Source organism: Lynx rufus, unplaced genomic scaffold (assembly GCF_022079265.1).
Source record: "Lynx rufus isolate CCGP_SWC_20201006 ecotype Redwood Valley unplaced genomic scaffold, mLynRuf1.p SCAF_1, whole genome shotgun sequence".
Classification (NCBI taxonomy): domain Eukaryota; kingdom Metazoa; phylum Chordata; class Mammalia; order Carnivora; family Felidae; genus Lynx; species Lynx rufus.
Window position 1 is genome coordinate 171,717,700 of NW_025814823.1, and position 22,534 is coordinate 171,740,233.

A 22,534-nucleotide genomic window follows, 5' to 3' on the forward strand; every position below is an offset into this window, starting at 1 on the left:
CAGTGAGGCTTAAACATGTGAATATTTTGAAAGGCACCACCAGAAATTTTAAGGAAACCACTGAATTATAGACTTCTTAAAGTCTATAAGTGACAGGCCTGTGACAGTGCAAGTTTCACATTATAAAATATGATAACTGTGTAAAGCAACTAGCTAGTTAGCAACATCAGAATGGTACAGGGCTGGTCAAGTCATCAAATCACAGATCTTGGAACATAAGCAGAGTCTGCTCTATGATAAGCAGAATAGCTGTCTTATCTAGTCAGAAAAACTGAAATCACACTCCAGTAGGAAGGCCCAACATTTGTTGAACACAAAATCAGTAACCAGAATGCATTCCTTAAGTAATGTACATTCCTCAAGGTACTTACTCCCAGGGAAAATGAGAAATTACATGATAAGGAGTTCTCATTCTCCAGGTATGTGCTAATATTTTTCTTCTAGATAGGTGTAAATAATCTCTATATTGTGATTGGGTCTCAGTTTTTACCCAAAGATTTTTATGCCTTTTTGCAAAAATGGACATTAGGAAACAAGAGAAAATTGTTAAGATCCAGATTTCTCTATTTCTCTAACGTGGCAATGAAGCAGTAGCACAGTATGTAAAACAAAAAAACAAAACAACAACAACAAAAAACCAAACAGCTGGAACTAAGGCAGAAACAGCTAGAACTAACTGAATATTTTATCCATTTGTGGTTATTTAGATAATAGTCATCTCCTACAGACTTCAGAGAAATTTTATAAGAAGTAATCTGATTTTTGTTAATGGTTTTCTCATAAGGTCCTCAAATTCCTTTCAAGGGTAGATTCTCTCCTGGGTTTTCCATGGATGCCACTTCCTACAGACATATGTTCATGAAGGGCCAGAGGAATTACCCAAATAGGATGGAAAGAGGGCCAAACACAGTAGTCCAGGCATGTGACAGAGCTGAACCTTTTTTGGTATCTACCAGTTCCCATCCCCAGTGCCACCAGACCCCTCTCCAACAGAGCAGGCCTACTGGTCTGATCATACTTCCTCTAGGCTACACATCACAAAGAGGAGGTTTTTCTCTCATCCCCTTATTTCTACCTGGGACTGATTCATTGGTTTAACTTCTCAACTTTCTTTGGAAAGGAAGTTACATAAATAAAAACTTTCTTCTTGTTAGGGCATGTTGACTAAAATAAAGTTATCTTTGACTCCCAATATATTTTGAGAGGACAAATGCTAACAATTAAACACTACATAGCAATATGCCTTTTGGATTTTATTCTTTCAAGAAGAGGAAGAATATGAGAATAAGAAAACATACAACTTGTTTAAAAAATGGCCAAAGACTTTAACAGATACCTCACCAAAGAAGATATATAAATGGCAAATAAGCTTACAAAGAAATGCTCCACATCATATATCATCGGGGAAAAAAAAATTAAAGCAACAACGAGATACTACTATACACCTATTAGAATGGCCAAAATCTGGAACACTGACAACACCAAATGCTGGCAGGGATGTAGAGCAATAGGAACTCTCATTCATTGCTGGCGGGAATGCAAAAGGGTACAGCCACTTTGAAAGAAAGTTTGGCAATTTCTTACAAAATTAAACACACTTTTACCACAAGATCCAACAATTGTGCTTCTCGGTATTTATCCAAAGGAGTTGAAAACTTCTGTCCACATAAAAACCTACATATGGATATTTATTGAAGTTTTATTTATAATTGCCAAAAGTTGGAAGCAACCAAGATTTTTTTTAGCAGGTAAATGGAAACTATGGTACATACAGACAATGTAATATTATTCAGTGCTAGAAAGAAAAGAGCTATCCAACCATGCAAAGACATGGAGAAACCTTAAGTTCATATTTCTAAGGGTCATTTCATTCCAGGTGTGTGTGTGTGTGTGTGTGTGTGTGTGTGTGTGTGTGTATGTGTGTGTGTGTTACTTTATTGTGGAAGAGAAATATGGAAGTATACCAATGGCATTCTGGTTTAGTGCAACAGTGATAACCTGATCTAAAATTACATCCACAATTTCACCTCCCATTTTTTTTTCCTTCTTTCTTCCTCTCTTATCTCTTCCCCTATTCTTCTCTACAGTGTAGTCTTCTTTCCTAAATCTATGATGCTTTTTGGGTCATTCAGCAGTTTTCATAATTCTCCTTGAAGATTTTGGTCCTTGGAGCACATATATTCTTTCAGTTCCAGTTAATAAATATACCTTCATAACCTTCTTGGCTTAATAATATGAGAAACAATAGAATATGAGAATGATCTAACTGGAAATTAAGCATCATTAAAGAATGGAAGGACAAATAAACCATGAAAAGTATTTATATGTCCAGTTTAAAATCCTTGCTCAAATGATCAACTGCTGAAATAAGGATAAAGTAATTAACTTTATAAATTCAGCTAGCAAGACATATTTCTCCAAAAAGAATGAAAAGAGGGGCACCTGGGTGGCTCAGTCATTTGAGTGTCTGGCTCTTGATTTCAGCTCAGGTCATGATCTCAGGTCGTGGGATCTAGCCCACGTGATGGGATTCTGCTTGAGATTCTCTCTCCCTCCACGCCCCCACCCCAAACAAAACAAACAAACAAAAAACAAAAGAATAAAAAGAAAATGGAAAATTGGCCTTTACATTTTAAAAACACATTTTTCTTTCAAAATCGAATAAGGGAAAACCCATATTTTTGATGAGCTAATTTTGTTAAAACAAATATAATTAGGCCATGCTTTGAAAAATTTTAAGTGATAACTTTCTATGGATACAGAAATGAACCCCACTCCCAACAAGAATTAATTTTTGCCCTCTTAAAAAGTCTTTTTCCTTTTGTCTTTAAAAGCTCTTTAATCAGCAACTGAGTGAGAAGAAGTAAAACGTAATAACAGAGTAGATGATGAACCTGAAGAGTGGGGGAGCACCCAGAAAACCAATAAATATTCATTGGAAGGCACTGCAGACCAGCTTAAGAACAGAAGCTGAAACTGGCAGTTTCTAAAGCTAAAAACAGGTGAGAGGATGAAGTATCTAGTAAACTTTGAAGAGACCCAAGTAGTCTATGAACTTCCAGAAGTGATCAGCTGGGGCTCTCTTCCAAGACAGAGACCACACAGGGAGGAGATCAAGTTAAGCAGGATAGTGACAACTGAGACAAAGGAGGAGAAAAAGCTTATGGGAAGAAACCAGGAAACCTCAGGAAGGAAGTCACCATATTACTTAATACTACCTAAAAACAACAGAAAAAGAAACTAGAAGCTAGAAATACTTCCTGAGTCATCTCCTTCTAAAAGTTGAGAAAAACTAGTTTCTCCTAAAATTTGGAAAGATGAGGATTGAGGTCAAATCTTATACCTTATGAAAAGGAAAAAAGAGAATAAAGGAGCAGAAAAACAGTACCAATAATGAAAGCATGCCAAAAGGATGTGCCCATATATTAGACCAAAACTACTTCAAAATGAGCAAATAGACATTAAGAAATGGTATAAGACATGAAAAAACAATATCAAAATCATAAAAAAAAACCCTCAGAAATAAAGTGACAGGGCTCATACAAGAAATAAAAATAAGTTTTAAAAAACCATTTCAGATATCTCAGGGAAGATGGCGGCGTAGGAGGACGCTGGGCTCACCGCGCGTCCTGCTGATCACTTAGATTCCACCTACACCTGCCTAAATAACCCAGAAAACCGCCAGAGGATTAGCAGAACAGAGTCACCGGACCCAAGTGCAGACGAGAGGCCCACGGAAGAGGGTAGGAAGGGCGGCGAGGCGGTGCGCGCTCCACGGACTGGCGGGAGGGAGCCGGGGCGGAGGGGCGGCTCGCCGGCCAAGCAGAGCCCCCGAGTCCGGCTGGCAAAAGCGGAGGGGCCTGACGGACTGTGTTCCGACAGCAAGCGCGACTTAGCGTCTGGGAGGTCAGAAGTTAACAGCTCTGCTCGGAAAGCGGGAAGGCTGGAGGACAAAGGGAGGGTGAGCTGCGGAGCCCCCTGACGACAGAGCTCAGTTTGGCGGGGAACAAAGGCGCTCGCCAGCGCCATCTCCCCCGCCCATCCCCCAGCCAAAATCCCAAAGGGAACCGGTTCCGGCCAGGGAACTTGCTCGCTCCGCGCGAACACCCAACTCTGTGCTTCTGCGGAGCCAAACCTCCGGCAGCGATCTGACTCCCTCCGGCTGCCACAGGGCCCCTCCTGAAGTGGATCACCTAAGGAGAAGCCAGCTAAGCCTGCCCCCCCTGCCGCCGTGCACCTTGCCTTCCCACCCCAGCTAATACGCCAGATCCCCAGCATCACAAGCCTGGCAGTGTGCAAGTAGCCCAGACGGGCCACTCCACCCCACAGTGAATCCCGCCCCTAGGAGAGGGGAAGAGAAGGCACACACCAGTCTGACTGTGGCCCCAGCGGTGGGCTGGGGGCAGACATCAGGTCGGACTGCGGCCCCGCCCACCAACTCCAGTTATACACCACAGCACAGGGGAAGTGCCCTGCAGGCCCTCACCACACCAGGGACTATCCAAAATGACCAAGCGGAAGAATTCCCCTCAGAAGAATCTCCAGGAAATAACAACAGCTAATGAGCTGATCAAAAAGGATTTAAATAATATAACAGAAAGTGAATTTAGAATAATAGTCATAAAATTAATCGCTGGGCTGGAAAACAGCATACAGGACAGCAGAGAATCTCTTGCTACAGACATCAGGGGACTAAGGAACAGGCACGAGGAGCTGAAAAACGCTTTAAAGGAAATGGAAAACAAAATGCAAACCACCACGGCTCGGTTGGAAGAGGCAGAGGAGAGAATAGGTGAACTAGAAGATAAAGTTATGGAAAAAGAGGAAGCTGAGAAAAAGAGAGATAAAAAAATCCAGGAGTATGAGGGGAAAATTAGAGAACTAAGTGATACACTAAAAAGAAATAATATACGCATAATTGGTATCCCAGAGGAGGAAGAGAGAGGGAAAGGTGCTGAAGGGGTACTTGAAGAAATCATAGCTGAGAACTTCCCTGAACTGGGGAAGGAAAAAGGCATTGAAATCCAAGAGGCACAGAGAACTCCCTTCAGACGTAACTTGAATCGATCTTCTGCACGACATATCATAGTGAAACTGGCAAAATACAAGGATAAAGAGAAAATTCTGAAAGCAGCAAGGGGTAAACGTGCCCTCACATATAAAGGGAGACCTATAAGACTCGTGACGGATCTCTCTTTTGAAACTTGGCAGGCCAGAAAGAATTGGCACGAGATTTTCAGGGTGCTAGACAGCAAAAATATGCAGCCGAGAATCCTTTATCCAGCAAGTCTGTCATTTAGAATAGAAGGAGAGATAAAGGTCTTCCCAAACAAACAAAAACTGAAGGAATTTGTCACCACTAAACCAGCCCTACAAGAGATCCTAAGGGGGACCCTGTGAGACAAAGTACCAGAGACATCACTACAAGCATAAAACATACAGACATCACAATGACTCTAAACCCGTATCTTTCTATAATAACACTGAATGTAAATGGATTAAATGCGCCAACCAAAAGACATAGGGTATCAGAATGGATAAAAAAACAAGACCCATCTATTTGCTGTCTACAAGAGACTCACTTTAGACCTGAGGACACCTTTAGATTCAGAGTGAGGGGATGGAGAACTATTTATCATGCTACTGGAAGCCAGAAGAAAGCTGGAGTAGCCATACTTATATCAGACAAACTAGACTTTAAATTAAAGGCTGTAACAAGAGATGAAGAAGGACATTATATAATAGTTGCAGGGTCTATCCATCAGGAAGAGCTAACAATTATAAATGTCTATGCGCCGAATACCGGAGCCCCCAAATATATAAAACAATTACTCATAAACAGAAGCAACCTTATTGATAAGAATGTGGTAATTGCTGGGGACTTTAACACCCCACTTACAGAAATGGATAGATCATCTAGACACACGGTCAATAAAGAAACAAGGGCCCTGAATGAGACACTGGATCAGATGGACTTGACAGATCTATTTAGAACTCTGCATCCCAAAGCAACAGAATATACTTTCTTCTCGAGTGCACATGGAACATTCTCCAAGATAGATCATATACTGGGTCACAAAACAGCCCTTCATAAGTTTACAAGAATTGAAATTATACCATGCATACTTTCAGACCACAATGCTATGAAGCTTGAAATCAACCACAGGAAAAAGTCTGGAAAACCTCCAAAAGCATGGAGGTTAAAGAACACCCTACTAACGAATGAATGGGTCAACCAGGCAATTAGAGAAGAAATCAAAAAATATATGGAAACAAACGAAAATGAAAATACAACAATCCAAACGCTTTGGGACGCAGCGAAGGCAGTCCTGAGAGGAAAATACATTGCAATCCAGGCCTATCTCAAGAAACAAGAAAAATCCCAAATACAAAATCTAACAGCACACCTAAAGGAAATAGAAGCAGAACAGCAAAGGCAGCCTAAACCCAGCAGAAGAAGAGAAATAATAAAGATCAGAGCAGAAATAAACAATATAGAATCTAAAAAAACTGTAGAGCAGATCAACGAAACCAAGAGTTGGTTTTTTGAAAAAATAAACAAAATTGACAAACCGCTAGCCAGGCTTCTCAAAAAGAAAAGGGAGATGACCCAAATAGATAAAATCATGAATGAAAATGGAATTATTACAACCAATCCCTCAGAGATACAAACAATTATCAGGGAATACTATGAAAAATTATATGCCAACAAATTGGACAACCTGGAAGAAATGGACAAATTCCTGAACACCCACACTCTTCCAAAACTCAATCAGGAGGAAACAGAAAGCTTGAACAGACCCATAACCAGCGAAGAAATTGAATCGGTTATCAAAAATCTCCCAACAAATAAGAGTCCAGGACCAGATGGCTTCCCAGGGGAGTTCTACCAGACGTTTAAAGCAGAGATAATACCTATCCTTCTCAAGCTATTCCAAGAAATAGAAAGGGAAGGAAAACTTCCAGACTCATTCTATGAAGCCAGTATTACTTTGATTCCTAAACCAGACAGAGACCCAGTAAAAAAAGAGAACTACAGGCCAATATCCCTGATGAATATGGATGCCAAAATTCTCAATAAGATACTAGCAAATCGAATTCAACAGCATATAAAAAGAATTATTCACCATGATCAAGTGGGATTCATTCCTGGGATGCAGGGCTGGTTCAACATTCGCAAATCAATCAACGTGATACATCACATTAACAAAAAAAAAGAGAAGAACCATATGATCCTGTCAATCGATGCAGAAAAGGCCTTTGACAAAATCCAGCACCCTTTCTTAATAAAAACCCTTGAGAAAGTCGGGATAGAAGGAACATACTTAAAGATCATAAAAGCCATTTATGAAAAGCCCACAGCTAACATCATCCTCAACGGGGAAAAACTGAGAGCTTTTTCCCTGAGATCAGGAACACGACAGGGATGCCCACTCTCACCGTTGTTGTTTAACATAGTGCTGGAAGTTCTAGCATCAGCAATCAGACAACAAAAGGAAATCAAAGGCATCAAAATTGGCAAAGATGAAGTCAAGCTTTCGCTTTTTGCAGATGACATGATATTATACATGGAAAATCCGATAGACTCCACCAAAAGTCTGCTAGAACTGATACATGAATTCAGCAAAGTTGCAGGATACAAAATCAATGTACAGAAATCAGTTGCATTCTTATACACTAACAATGAAGCAACAGAAAGACAAATAAAGAAACTGATCCCATTCACAATTGCACCAAGAAGCATAAAATACCTAGGAATAAATCTAACCAAAGATGTAAAGGATCTGTATGCTGAAAACTATAGAAAGCTTATGAAGGTAATTGAAGAAGATTTAAAGAAATGGAAAGACATTCCCTGCTCATGGATTGGAAAAATAAATATTGTCAAAATGTCAATACTACCCAAAGCTATCTACACATTCAATGCAATCCCAATCAAAATTGCACCACCATTCTTCTCGAAACTAGAACAAGCAATCCTAAAATTCATATGGAACCACAAAAGGCCCCGAATAGCCAAAGGAATTTTGAAGAAGAAGACCAAAGCAGGAGGCATCACAATCCCAGACTTCAGCCTCTACTACAAAGCTGTCATCATCAAGACAGCATGGTATTGGCACAAAAACAGACACACAGACCAATGGAATAGAATAGAAACCCCAGAACTAGACCCACAAACATATGGCCAACTCATCTTTGACAAAGCAGGAAAGAACATCCAATGGAAAAAAGACAGCCTCTTTAACAAATGGTGCTGGGAGAACTGGACAGCAACATGCAGAAGGTTGAAACTAGACCACTTTCTCACACCATTTACAAAAATAAACTCAAAATGGATAAAGGACCTAAATGTGAGACAGGAAACCATCAGAACCTTAGAGGAGAAAGCAGGAAAAGACCTCTCTGACCTCAGCCGTAGCAATCTCTTACTCGACACATCCCCAAAGGCAAGGGAATTAAAAGCAAAAGTGAATTACTGGGACCTTATGAAGATAAAAAGCTTCTGCACAGCAAAGGAAACAACCAACAAAACTAAAAGGCAACCAACGGAATGGGAAAAGATATTTGCAAATGACATATCGGACAAAGGGCTAGTATCTAAAATCTATAAAGAGCTCACCAAACTCCACACCCGAAAAACAAATAACCCAGTGAAGAAATGGGCAGAAAACATGAATAGACACTTCTCTAAAGAAGACATCCGGATGGCCAACAGGCACATGAAAAGATGTTCAGCGTCGCTCCTTATCAGGGAAATACAAATCAAAACCACACTCAGGTATCACCTCACGCCAGCCAGAGTGGCCAAAATGAACAAATCAGGAGACTATAGATGCTGGAGAGGATGTGGAGAAACGGGAACCCTCTTGCACTGTTGGTGGGAATGCAAATTGGTGCAGCCGCTCTGGAAAGCAGTGTGGAGGTTCCTCAGAAAATTAAAAATAGACCTACCCTATGACCCAGCAATAGCACTGCTAGGAATCTACCCAAGGGATACAGGAGTACTGATGCATAGGGGCACTTGTACCCCAATGTTCATAGCAGCACTCTCAACAATAGCCAAATTATGGAAAGAGCCTAAATGTCCATCAACTGATGAATGGATAAAGAAATTGTGGTTTATATACACAATGGAATACTACGTGGCAATGAGAAAAAATGAAATATGGCCTTTTGTAGCAACGTGGATGGAACTGGAGAGTGTGATGCTAAGTGAAATAAGCCATACAGAGAAAGACAGATACCATATGGTTTCACTCTTATGTGGATCCTGAGAAACTTAACAGGAACCCATGGGGGAGGGGAAGGTAAAAAAAAAAAAAAAAAAAAAAGGACGTTAGAGTGGGAGAGAGCCAAAGCATAAGAGACTGTTAAAAACTGAGAACAAACTGAGGGTTGATGGGGGGTGGGAGGGAGGGGCGGGTGGGTGATGGGTATTGAGGAGGGCACCTTTTGGGATGAGCACTGGGTGTTGTATGGAAACCAATTTGTCAATAAACTTCATATAAAAAAAAAAAACATTTCAGTAATGAGGAATAAACAGAAGGAGCAAAAACCATTTCAGTAATGAGGAACACAGGAGGAGCAAAAAAGCAAATAAACATAATACATAATGCCTGAACAGAATTATAAGGTGAAAAGAAATATGTTAAAAATTAGAAAGGAACGGAAGACATAAATCAAAAGGGAACAGACAAAGTTAAAAAGGATTTAAGAGACAGTGACAAATACTAAACATAAACAAAGAGACCCAATACTGATAACAGGAGCCTCTGAAAAAAAGAATACCTAAGCAAGGTTTGAGAACATTTGCCAAAAATTGAAAACTCAATAAAACTTCCCTTAAACTCTCTGAAACTACATATCGAGATTCATAATTATCAATACCGACACATATGCTAGCAAAATGGTTGGACTTTGAAGAAAAACAGAAATGCCCTTCAAGCACTTTTTAAAAACTGAGCAAGGGACTTACAAAGAAAAGGAAACTAGATATTCATCAAATTAATTATCTTTTGTCACTGTTTTATGCTACAAAGAAAATGCTGTTAACATATATAGTTAAGACATTCTAGGGGCGCCTGGGTGGCGCAGTCGGTTGAGCGTCCGACTTCAGCCAGGTCACGATCTCGCGGTCCGGGAGTTCGAGCCCTGCGTCAGGCTCTGGGCTGATGGCTCAGAGCCTGGAGCCTGTTTCCGATTCTGTGTCTCCCTCTCTCTCTGCCCCTCCCCCGTTCATGCTCTCTCTCTGTCCCCAAAAAAATAAACGTTGAAAAAAAAAAAAAAAAGACATTCTAAGAAAGAAAATGTAAGCCAAGGATTTTACCCAGCCCAAACTGACTTTCAAATATAAAGAACAATTGATATCAATGTGCAAAAAGTTAGCTACTGTGTTCCCATGAGCCCTCCTGAGGATCCACTAGAGAACAAGCTTCAAACAACCTGTAGAGCCAGAGAGAGATTACCATAAGACACTAAATAAATTTTATTTAAGCATTAAATAGTTTCATGTAGAACTACAACTAAATGACGATTAAAAGGAGAGAGTATACTACCTGATGACTCTAAGCTCAGACGACATAGATAGTAGAATCATTTTAAAAGGAGGGAAGGGAGAGAGAGAGAAAGAAGAGCATATGCAGAGCACATTTTTAACTGTTTGGAGTAATCATTGTTGGTAATAGCATTAGCACTCCTATTATGAATGTGTTGCGGTACAATGTGGAATAAAGCAAGGGGATAATTACAGGATGTTCAGCTTGGAAGAAAGGAGATGAAGGCATAGTAGAAAAGAAGCTAAGTAAAAACCCAGTAATACTGAGGTATCCATAGTGCTCAGCTTGTGGTCTTGAAAGATCATTTCCACTAAAATAAACCAGGGCTTTTTAGAGCATACCCTCAATAGGGTGGTATCACCTCCCTCACCACCAAGGAAGAGAAATTTGATTTGTTGGGGGATGAAAAAACTCTTTTAATACAGTGGTTTGTGGTCTTCCAAAGCTCAACTCTACCTAAAAAAAAATCTCATCTCTTAATATTTTATTTCTTTAATTAAGAATACATTAATTTAACTTCAATTTTCTCTTGGGGGTGGTGATGATTTTTTAAAAGGTTGAGAGATAGATACCATCTCAGAAAAAGAGTCGATTCCGGGACTAGGGAGGAAATACATAAAATAAATCTGGAGTATTTTGTCATGCCAGAGAGGAGGAAGCTATGAAAGATTATTAGGGTTATGTCAGGAGGACTCAAGAACCAACTTAAAGAGGCTCCCATCTGCCAAAGATGGACAATTTGAGCTTCACTAAAGATAATAATAGCAATGGACTGAAATCAGCCAAATATATTTGAATCCATCAATTCATAATGATACTAAAAAGTAGTCATTAGTCACCTTCAGAGATTAATATGGAACTAATTCATTATTTCATATCCTACGTTTTTATTAGGCACTATACCATTATTTTGTGAACTCAGTGAATTACGAGATACAGATTACTCCCATTACAAAAATAGAGACAACCAGACATAAAGTTTCCCCCCCACCCCACCACCCCATGGTCTTTCCAAATACCAATTAGAGTTTTACCAAAGGGACTAGGCCTGAGTCAGGTCAGGCTTCTGGATCCATCTTCCAAATACTATGCCAAGAAATAAAATTGATTTTTAAAAAATGATGAGTTTTTGTCAAAAGGATACAGAACAGCTATAAGTTCTGACTAGCCAAAACTGCATCAATTTGAGCATCAAAATAAATGATAGCAATGGGTTTTGATTGTTGAATAAGATAATAATCCACGTGTAGTGCCTGATAGAAAGGAAGGAAGGGGAAAAAGGGAAGAAGGAAGGAAGGAGGAGAGAGAAAAAGGAAGAGCAATTTATAATAATACAGTTATTTAGAATAAATATGAAAAGAATGATGGAATTAAAAACTGCAGCCATGGCAGTAATAATTAAATCATGCAAACATCAACAACAGATGCTAAAACTAATAGGAGAGTTTGCTGAGAAACATGACATTTACATAATCTCAACACATCTCCCCACAAAGTACTTACTAATTAAAAAGGGATTAAAAATAGGTACTTCACTGTAAAGAAAACTAAACCTTTACAATAAAGAAACCTTAACCAAGTGATTCAATTTAGCATTACCAACAATGGGAAAAATTGATATTGTATGGCTCCTGATGTGATACACTGAGCAAAACAAAGCACCTGTATAATATTTCTGCTGAAAATACATAAATGGAATTGCATAATGAGGAAACAGCAGACTCCTAAATTGAGGGACATCCAACAAAAACAACAATAACAACAAAAACTGACCTGTATTCTCCTAAAATGTCAAGATCGTAAAAGACAAGAAAATGTTTAGAGGCTATTCTAGACTGAATAAAAATGAAGAGACAACTAAAAAGCAACATATGATCCTGAATTGAGTCCTGAATCCATTGTTAGAAAGGGCATCCATTGGGCCAATTAGCAAAATTTAAATAAGGTCTCTGGATTAGATGATAAAGTTGTGTCAATGTTAATTTTCTTATAAAGATGGTTATATTGTGATTACCTAGGTTGTATTGTGATTTTTTTTTTAGAAACTGCATACTAAAATATATAAGGAAAATGGCACATCTTGCCTGTAACTCACTTTTAGTTGATTCAGGAAAAAGGAATAGTGCATGTATTGCACACACTTGAAGAGACAGAGACAATGACAAAGCAAATGTGGTAAAATGTTAACATTTGGTAAAACCAGGTAAGGATATAGGATGGTTCTTTGGCTATTCTCATAACTTCTTTGAAAACTACATACTACTTCAAAATAAAAGGTTAAGAAAAAGCCTCTCTGTTAAACAACTCTTGGGTCAAAGAGGAAATGAAAACCAAAATTGCAGATTATCTTTTTAAGAAAATAATAATAAAAACACTGTATTATAGCCAATGAAGAAAACCTATGGTCTCAAATATTTATATTGCTAATTTAAAAAATCTAAGTATTACATTCAAGAAATTAGAAAAGGCAAGCAAAATAAATCCATGAGAAAGCAATATAACAAACATAAAACCAGTGGTTAATAAATTAGAAAAAAAAGAAAATGAGTAGAATAAATAAAAATCAGGTTAACAAAATAAAAACAATAAAATAACCCATGAACAAATTTATTCAAAGAAACATGCAAGTTACAAAACAGCATATAGTATATATTCCATACTTCCCATGTCCTGCCTCACACTCTCTTGACCCAGCTTTGACTGCAGTCATTGCTGTGGTAAGTAATGCACACAGGTGCACCCTATTCCTCAGTTCACCATGGGGTGTTCTGGAGCTATGGCCAAGATAAAACAATCCATCTGAGAGCTGACAGAATTCCCAATTTACTGGCATAAGATCCAAAGCAATCTCTTAAAGTGAAGGAGATACACAAGCAGGCATATGTCCACAGACAAATAGAACAATGGAATAGTTTATTAAAGGCTCTGCTAAGCTGCCAGTTCCAGAAAGACACAGTGTGAGGTTGGGGGACTCTCCTTCCAGATGTAGTTATGTGTATTGATCTATATAGGTTATGCTGTCCACACCTGGAATCTGAGAAACAGGGTGCCAGTAGGACTGGCCTCTCTCACCATTATTCCTGTGACCAATTTGCAGAATTTGTGTTTTCTGTCCCCTCAACTTTATTCTCATCTGGACACTTGCTTCCAGAAATGCAGTAAGGGTTCCACCGAAGTTGAAGCTTTGACTACCATGAGGACTTTGTGAAAACAGGTAAAGAAAGGAATCACCATATTGGTGGAGATAACTGACTCTAAATACCCGAGGGGCAAGGTTTGCTGTTACACAATGAGAGCAAGAGGAGTATGTGTGAAACCCAGCAAAATCACTGGGATAATATGTTTCCATATTCAGTGTTCTGATAAATTTCAGCTGAAGAAAGAGAGCTAAAAATATTGAACACTCAACATATATGTCAGGCATTTGTTTTACATGTACTTTCCCACAAAATCTTTTTTTTTTTAAGTTTATTTATTTATTTATTTACTTACTTACTTATTTATTTTGAGAGAGAGAGAAAGCACGAGTCAGGGAAGGACCGAGAGAGGGGAAGAAAGAGAATCTCGAGCAGGCTCCATGCTGTCAGTGCAGCCTGATGTGGCGCTCGAACTCACCAATGAAGAGATCATGACCTGAGCCCAAGTCAGAAGCTTAATCGACTGAGCCACCCAGGCACCGTTCCCACAAAATCTTTATAACAATCCTAAGGTATAGAAATTATTTTCTTCACTTACCACAGAGAATGACAGGGCAGAGTAAACCCAGATTGGTCTGACATCAGAATCTGTGTCCTTTAATCGTCTCACTCCATCTTAGGGCACTGAGAGGAAACTTGAGACATGGCCCCAACCTCACAAGAACACTGTTGGGAAAAATCTCCATCTGTGACATCCATAGATGTCATCCACACTTGAAAAATCCTATGCAAAATAGTAAAATCAATGCATTTGGACTCTGGAATACTCCAGCCTCTTTCTCCTTAACTGATTTAGAAACTCGCCTTTTACAGGCTTACACTGCTGTTAGATCACCCCTTTATTGACCAGATAGCTAGCCCAGGCCTATTCCTAATTCTGTAAAGGTATCTCCTGCTCCATTCCCACGTTTCGTTGAAATTACCATAACTTTGTTGTCATAGGTCCAACTGAGTGTCATAAAAACAATTTTAAAGGTTGACTCATACTAACATATGACCAATATACATAGCTCTGGAAACAAGTTTAAAAACAATGCTATTATACCATCACTAAAAGTGAAGGCTAGCTATAATTTCCTTCAAAAGACCTAATATAGTACTATAGTACAGTAGAGAGATATATGAAGATATTCTAAAGCCATTCTATGTGGTAAATAAATTAATTAAGCATAGTACATTTATTTAGAAAATGATTACAATTGTCCATGGACAAAGTTAGTGAATTTAGAATTACTACATCTTAGAACAAATATGGTCAACATAATTCAGTGTGTTCCTTACCCTAGAGAAGCCAAAGATACCAGAAGAGAGCAATGGCCTTACAAGAGCACAATCTTTCTAGATAATAAAAATTTTATGTAAGAAGAATGAGCAAAACAGGTATTAATGGGCAGGAACACATCACAGTTCCAAACTAATATATTCACTCATTTTCTCACTTTAAGCCCCAGAAGGCACCATCAACAAGTCTTCTTATCCCACAGAAGAAATTTAATATTTATCTTTCTATTAGGCTTATACCAACTACCTAAATAATACAATACACTAGAGAAGCCATGAATAATAGCATGGATTTTAAAAGCTGTATAAGGTAAATAATCCCTTTTCTGCTTGGAAAACAAAGCTAAAACCTCTGGCAACAAGCATATTACTGAGTACTTTCTGGACACAATGCTCGTTAAACAAGTATTTACTGAGTACCTACTATGTACTATACCAGACATTATGCTTAGACCCTGAGGCTACAGTTGATGGTAAAAGCCTCTCAGCCCCTGGTGATCCCTACACCTCCAGTTATTCATCCTGTGTAATCCCCTCCCCTTGAGTATGATCTAGACCTAGTGACTCCCTTCTAATGAAGAGAAATGACAAAAGTGATTGGATGTCACTTCCGAGATTAGGCCATAAGGATACTGTGGCTTCTGTCTTGGATTCTCTCTTTCTCTCTCTCTCTCTCTCTCTCTCTCTCTCTCTCTCTCTCTCATCAGTCACCTTAGGGAAAGCCACCAGCCATGTAAGGAGGCAGCCAGGCCCATATAAATTAGCCTGGAAGTAGATCACCTAGGTCTGCCAACTACCACAGGAGTGAGCTTGAGAGATCCTTCAGCCCAACCTCAGGAGAGATCCTGAGCCAGAGACACCCAGCTACACCACACATAAATTTCGAACCCACAGAAACTGTAAGGTAATAAATGTGTGCTGTTTTAAGCTGCTATATATGAGGTTAATTCGTTAAGCAACAACTGAGAACTATTACACAATGGTTTATAACACAAACAAGGTCCTTACCTAAGTAGAGCTTACAACTGAGTGGGTAGAGATGGATAATAAACACAGACATAGATAATATAATTTCACATCATTTTAAATGCTATGGAGAAAGTCAAACAAAGTAACGGGATACAGGGTGACTGCATAAGTGAATGGAAAAGGAAGACCTCTCTGCAGAGACCAGAGCGAAGTGGGCCTTTGCATTCGAGGCGAAGTATAAGTGCTATTACAATAAGTTAAATGAAAAGGTAGATATGAGAATCCAGCTAGCTCCTTTTAAACCAAACATTAAATAAATTTGCAAAACTATAAAGCAATGCCATTCTTTTTAATGATTTTTGTTTTTAAAAATACAGTTTTAATTAAAATGTCGGGTAACATGCATTATTGTCTTTAAATGAATTAATAAATTTGTTTAAATTTTGTTTAAATTTCTAATATAATAAATATAAACAGCTATAACTCACATAAACAAAGTCTTTTGAGGATCCTCAACAATGTTTAGGAGTGTAAATAGGTGCTGAGACCAAAATGCAGAAGAACTGCTGGTGTGGAGTACTGTAGCAAATGCTATGGAGTATGGATCTCATTCTATGTTGAATGGCATAAAAATTCCATTGAAGGATTTTTAAGCAGGAAGATATGATCTGATTTAAGTTCTCAGAGATTATCTGGAATTCTGTAAGGAGAATGGACTACACGGGAGAGAAAGGTGGAAACCTGGCAGTACTTGGCAAATAATTACCCACACATGTTTTCAGGCAGACCTGAAGAGGATAGTTCTGAAACTGGGGGGTTGGATTTTTTACATCAGAAAAAAAAAATCCCATGTGAAAATAACTGGTATCTCTATTATGCAACTGAAGATGTGCTACTATCATATTAATTTAAAAATAAAGGAATAAACAAATCCTGATGATTTTCAATGCAACATGGAATTTCCTTTCATTTTTTCCTCAGGCCCTGGGGATTTATTTCAAGCCCTTATGTTGTACTCTGTGGACTTTACCTAGGCACACCATATAATTTCTAAGCAAAATAGCAAATTACACTTTGGTGACATTTTCTGCAAGATGAAACAATCAGAAAACAGGGCTACCTGCTGGCTACATTCAGCTTTGCTTTTGCCATTATGAAATTCATGCTTCTATAAATTGGCAGTAATAGAATTTCACCTACCTTATAAATAGCACTTTTCAAGTTGGATAAAATGTTATCTCCAACAGCGGTGTGCCACAGAAATAGAAAACAAACAAATCAAACAAAAAGCCCTCTAATTTTTGCATTGTTGGATGAAATGTGGTGGGCTTTTTTTTCCTGCCAACTATCAACCCACAGAAACAACAGGATCTAGTCTGAAGTTCTATAAAGATTTCAGTTAAGATGAATGACTATGGATGTTTTAGATATCTTTACTGAACTTTTCTGCCAACTTCAATGAATACTCACTCAACACTGTCAATGACTAGTAAACCCTAGCTTGATTTTTCTCCCATAAGTAATATTACAGAAAATATAGCTAAAATACTAGGAAAAACAGAAATTATGTCTTCCCAAATTATAGGAATTTCTGATCTTGTTCATATCTTCCTCTGTGAATTAAAACACCAAGGTAAGTGCCTACCTAGTGTAACCTAAATATAGTAACACATCTTACTCATTAACATTAGTAATCTCCCTTTTTACCTTTAGAAATGTAAAAAATAAAAACAAACAAAAAAAACCTCCAATAATTTTATTTTCTCTGAGTAGAAAAGAAAAATCTGCATGGCAAAAGAATAAAATGTAACACCATAAAGAGAAAGGAAAACCTGCTAAGGATTTGGTGTAGTATGCCTGATTTGGGCAACAGGGTACTATTTTAGCTTACATTGCTCAGCCTAGCTTTCAACACAGGGAAAAGTAAGCAGAAGAAAGATCAGATTTTTAAAATTCTCTTTGGGCCAGCCTCAGATAAGCAATTTTAATATAGCTATTGACCAGTGGAAGAAAAGAAATTATTCTCCTGGACATGTGATTACAAAATCAAATGTGGAATAAATGCAAACAAACCTGATATTAAAAGGCATAGCTTCTATGAAATGAAAGTGTGATTATTTTTTAAGCAGTCTTTCCAACTTAATGAAATTTACCAGAGTGAATTTTAAATAGTATGTCTGAAATAGCACTTTATTTGCAGAAATTCATTTCATGCAAATTTTCAAAACTGTACTTAAAGTAAAGCACATCGGGCTTATTAAATTATGTGCATGATAGCTAGAACAAGGAAACCCTGGAAGTCAGTTTAATTTCCTTCTACTTCTCCCCTTCTCATATCCTTTTCTTTCACTCTTATTGACAGGCTCTCAAGACCCCACTGTTCCTGCTCTGTGGGGTGGTAATTGCCATATGAAGCAGGAAGCTTTAAACAGAAGAGGAATTAAGTATGCCAGGGCCAAGCTTACCTGTGGAAGCTGCCATCATCATGTGATTTTAAAAGTTCCAAAAGACCTCCTTGCCCTCCCTCCCAAATTTTGCCCACTGGCTTCTACTTCAGAGCCAGAAATTGCCATAATTTCTACTCATTGACCCAAGGAAGTGAAGACTCTTACCTAAATACCAATATTATATATGAGAAAGAGTGTAGCAAGGTTTAAGTGGAAGGATAAAGAATGAACGTATAAGAGTTGTGAACCTGGCACATCAGTGGGAGACTCTGAAATCCAAGCTAATCAAAGTGGAAATTTCATCTACAATACACTTGGTAAGGGTGAAATGAGGTAGATATAGGGTCAGTAAACTGGAATCTTAGTAGATAAGTAACATGGTGAGTAATGAGTGTTCAATTTCCAGAGAAAAATGAATCTTCTCACTGGAGCAGAAGTCCAAAGTCTTGAGAAAAGCTGATTCAGGAGATACAGGGAAAAGCAGGCACCAAAGAAGCAAATCAGAGATAGGTCAGATGAGTTTTTCCCTGGGGACATCTTAAAGGCATCAGACAACTTCCTAATTGATAACAGAGAATATGATCAACTTTTACTCAAACATTTGAGATCACAGCATAGAAGTAAAGTGGAGTTGTCTAGTTGGTTGACAGTAAGTATCTGTAACTTAAAAGATCAAACAAGACTAATGACCTAAGAGAAAAAAATTACAACTCATCCACAGTGAGTTGATGGAGTGACATCACCAGGAAAATATATTAAAGAGTAAGACAGAGAATATAGCTGCAAAGACCAGGAGTAGCTACTGAGCTAGAAAAGGGGCAAGAGAAAGATTTTGGGATGAAAAAGAGGAGCCAGAAGGGTCTGGAAAACTAAAGGAAGAAAAAAAATTTCAAGAAAAGTGTAGACAACAGTGTCGATAGTTGGAGAGAAGCAGACAGAATAAGGACTCTGAGTAGAGTAAGATGGAGGGCACTGATGAGCTTTCACTGCATAGATTCAGTCAAATATAACAGGCAGGATAGGCTGTGTAAAAAGAAAATGGAGGCACAAAATATAATCTACTCACTGGTCATTAAAGGAAATAGAAAACCGGATGATAACTCAAGGAAGCAGTGATGTCAAGGGAAGAATTTTCTCATGGTAGAGGAGACCAAAAAGAGAAAGTAGATCTTATTTTCTCCTTCTGGCTTGAAGGTAAATAGTGAGCACAAGTAGGCAAGCCATGTTTTGACCACAGGTCCCTTTAGAAAACAAACTGGGACAAAATTAACTCCCCCTCGAAAGTAACAGATGTTGGTGTCTCTGCCAGATACATTGTTAAGGAATGAAAGACATTTCTGCAAATACTCCTCACTCCATTGCACCCCATCCCACTCCCACCCTGCAGACACTGTGTGCTTTCTAGCAGTTTCCCACCCACAGGACCTCCGTTCAGCCCTTTCCTGCATCAGGCCTAGTGGTGCTAAGACCCATTCACCTCCTCTGTTTCAGCTGATCCATCTACTTGCCTCTAAACCAAGGTTTCCCAGCTTCTGCACTATTGTCATATTGAACCAAATACTTTTTGTTGCCGTGGCGGTGGGACTTCCTGTGCTTTGTAGGGTGCTTAGGAGCCTCCCTGGCCTCTCCCCACTAAATGTCAGTAGCATGCTCTCCTACAGTCCCAACAATTAAAAAAGTCTCCATATACCGCCAAATGTTCTGGGGGCAAAATACTTGAATGCCACATGGAGAATCACTGCTACAGACACTTCTTTCTCTTGATTCTTCCTAGAGTTCAATACACACACCCTCTCCCACCCAGTTTCTCCTACATTTCCTGTCTCTGAAACAAGCAAATGACACTTTTTTCTTTCCAACAATTTTTCACAAGTCTAAACAAATACAATCCTGAAAAATTCCACTTTCAAGTATGCTAACGAAATGGCCATGCCCCTAGATTCCAGGGGAGTGTGATGGGAAAGGAGGGCTGCAGGTTCCATGCTCCCTTCCTGGGATTCCTTCTTGGCTAAGCCTGGGATATGGCTGCATCCCAATTATGGTGACACTGGATGCCAGACCCACCTCCTGATTCACAGTCTTGGACACACATAAAGGTTGCACAGCCATTAGATCCGGTAGGTTGGCTTCATTATTTCTTGTCAGGTTTTGGCCTCGCAGTCCCCCCTTTTTGCCAAAAATTTCAGTGTAGTTTCTCGGCAGTTTGTTCTTCTTTTGCTAGTCCTCTAACCTCTATCCTTCCGATATTCAGATTGCCCAAGTTTTGGTCCATTATTTATAGACCTTGTATCACATGTAGAGACTTATGGCTCCTAGCCCTCATCCAAACAGGAGAGTGAGGAATAGCATCTCCCACTAGACTCCAAGTCCCCCTCCTTGGCCCCAGGCTGCCCTGCAATGACCTGTGCTCACTTCTTTAGTCTTCCAGGTGGTCTCCAAGGCTCTGGCTGTGTGATCGAGCCCTCTCCCCAGTCTCATTTTTCTCTGCACTTTTCATTTGACTAAAACATCTTTTTGAGTGTTGAAACTAGTTTGAAATGTTAGACTTCAATAAATTCTTCCCATAGTCCAAGCAAGGAAGTACATCCTTGCTCAGTTAAAGTGAAAAAATAACAGATACATATTGAGTCTAATAAATTATTAATAAATTTCTAATGGATGACACTTGCTTCACCACTTTTCAAAAGCCTCTCTGAGTCATTATTTTTGTCCTTTCCCTCATCCCTCTGAGGAAGTAGTTCTTTACCAGGTCAAGTCATTTTACACAGACCCCAGCACTAACTGATAATTTAGTTATCTTAGGGTTACATCCCTGACCTCTTGATCAGTGCAGACATTAAAAGTTCTTGCTTCTAACACTCATACATATATCCACATCATTCAACATCATTCTCCTGTAGTCTATTAGTCTCCTTAGGGTCAATTAGCAGTTTTTAAACCAAGATTAATACAAATAAAAAAATGGTATGGGTTATTATGGGAACATCTCCACAACCTACTAATAACTTAAAAATACAAATTATAAAATAATACAGTTAGCAAAATGTCTTGTGTTTAGAAAAATATATACAAAACAAAATTATATATATAATCATTTGTATATATAAGTGATTACATGTACATACTATGTATACATTTATAAATCCGTATATATGCATATGTATATATAATTTCCAAACATAAAGCTAGAAAAGTTCAAAGACAGAAACCACACTTCAGCAGGGTTACCTTTGAGGAGTCTGGCACTGGAGAGAAGCTGACCCATGGGGAGAATCTTCTATAGTGCTTCACCATGTGGATGCAGGGTAGAGAGACCATTCCCTGGGAGATGAATGTCAGGGTGTTCCTCCTCCACCTGATTCTGTGTTTTAATAAGTAAAAAAGTACATAAGAAAAAAAAGTTCTTACTTCTACACTCGGCCACTTTATTTTTGGAAATGTATTTGCATATGTCTTTGGAATCCTCTCTTTGAATGATTTCATTCATTGTAATATAAGGCAATATTTATTGGTCCCATAAAAAGGAAAGACGTTTGGTCTCCTATCTTTCTCATATTTTTATCATCGTGAGGATGGTTACCATTTATCAAAAACAGTCTATCCTTAATAATACTCTCCACCTGGCTCCCAGATCAATCAACATGCCTGTAAATATTTTTCTTTCAGCCCTCTACCCTCATATAAACACCTAGAGGAATAAGTGCCTGTTTTTCCACTACCTTCTGGATAATTCCTTTAGTCCCTGCTCCAAAAAATAACTAAACACTTCCCCTAAGGCTTTCATAAAAAATTCCTTCTAAATCCTACCAATTCTCCTCTCAAACTATATAACCTAGCTGAGCCACTGACTCCAGCATATGCCTAACTTGAAAGAAAGAAAGAAAGAAAGAAAGAAAGAAGAAAAAGGAAGGAAGGAAGGAAGGAAGGAAGGAAGGAAGGAAGGAAGGAAGGAAAGAAGGAAAACAGAAAGGAAGAAAGGAAGAGAGAAAGGAAGAAGAGAAAGAAAAGTCCAACCAGAAATGTCAATACAGGAGTCCAGGATATCCACTACCACTTTACTTAGGACTGACAGGACACACACACA

The 22,534-nt window shown here is 38.6% G+C and overlaps 1 long non-coding RNA gene across 1 annotated transcript in view; it reads right to left on the reverse strand.

Annotated features, from left to right (window-relative positions):
- LOC124506730 (uncharacterized) overlaps nt 1-22,292 on the reverse strand; it is a 112,966-nt gene extending 90,674 nt beyond the window's left edge. The window contains exons 1-2 of the long non-coding RNA XR_006960870.1: nt 22,170-22,292; nt 21,679-21,811 (exon numbers count right to left, since the gene is read on the reverse strand). This is a non-coding gene — a long non-coding RNA (uncharacterized LOC124506730). The remainder of the gene's footprint in view (nt 1-21,678; nt 21,812-22,169) is intronic.
- Nucleotides 22,293-22,534: the final 242 nt, after the last annotated feature.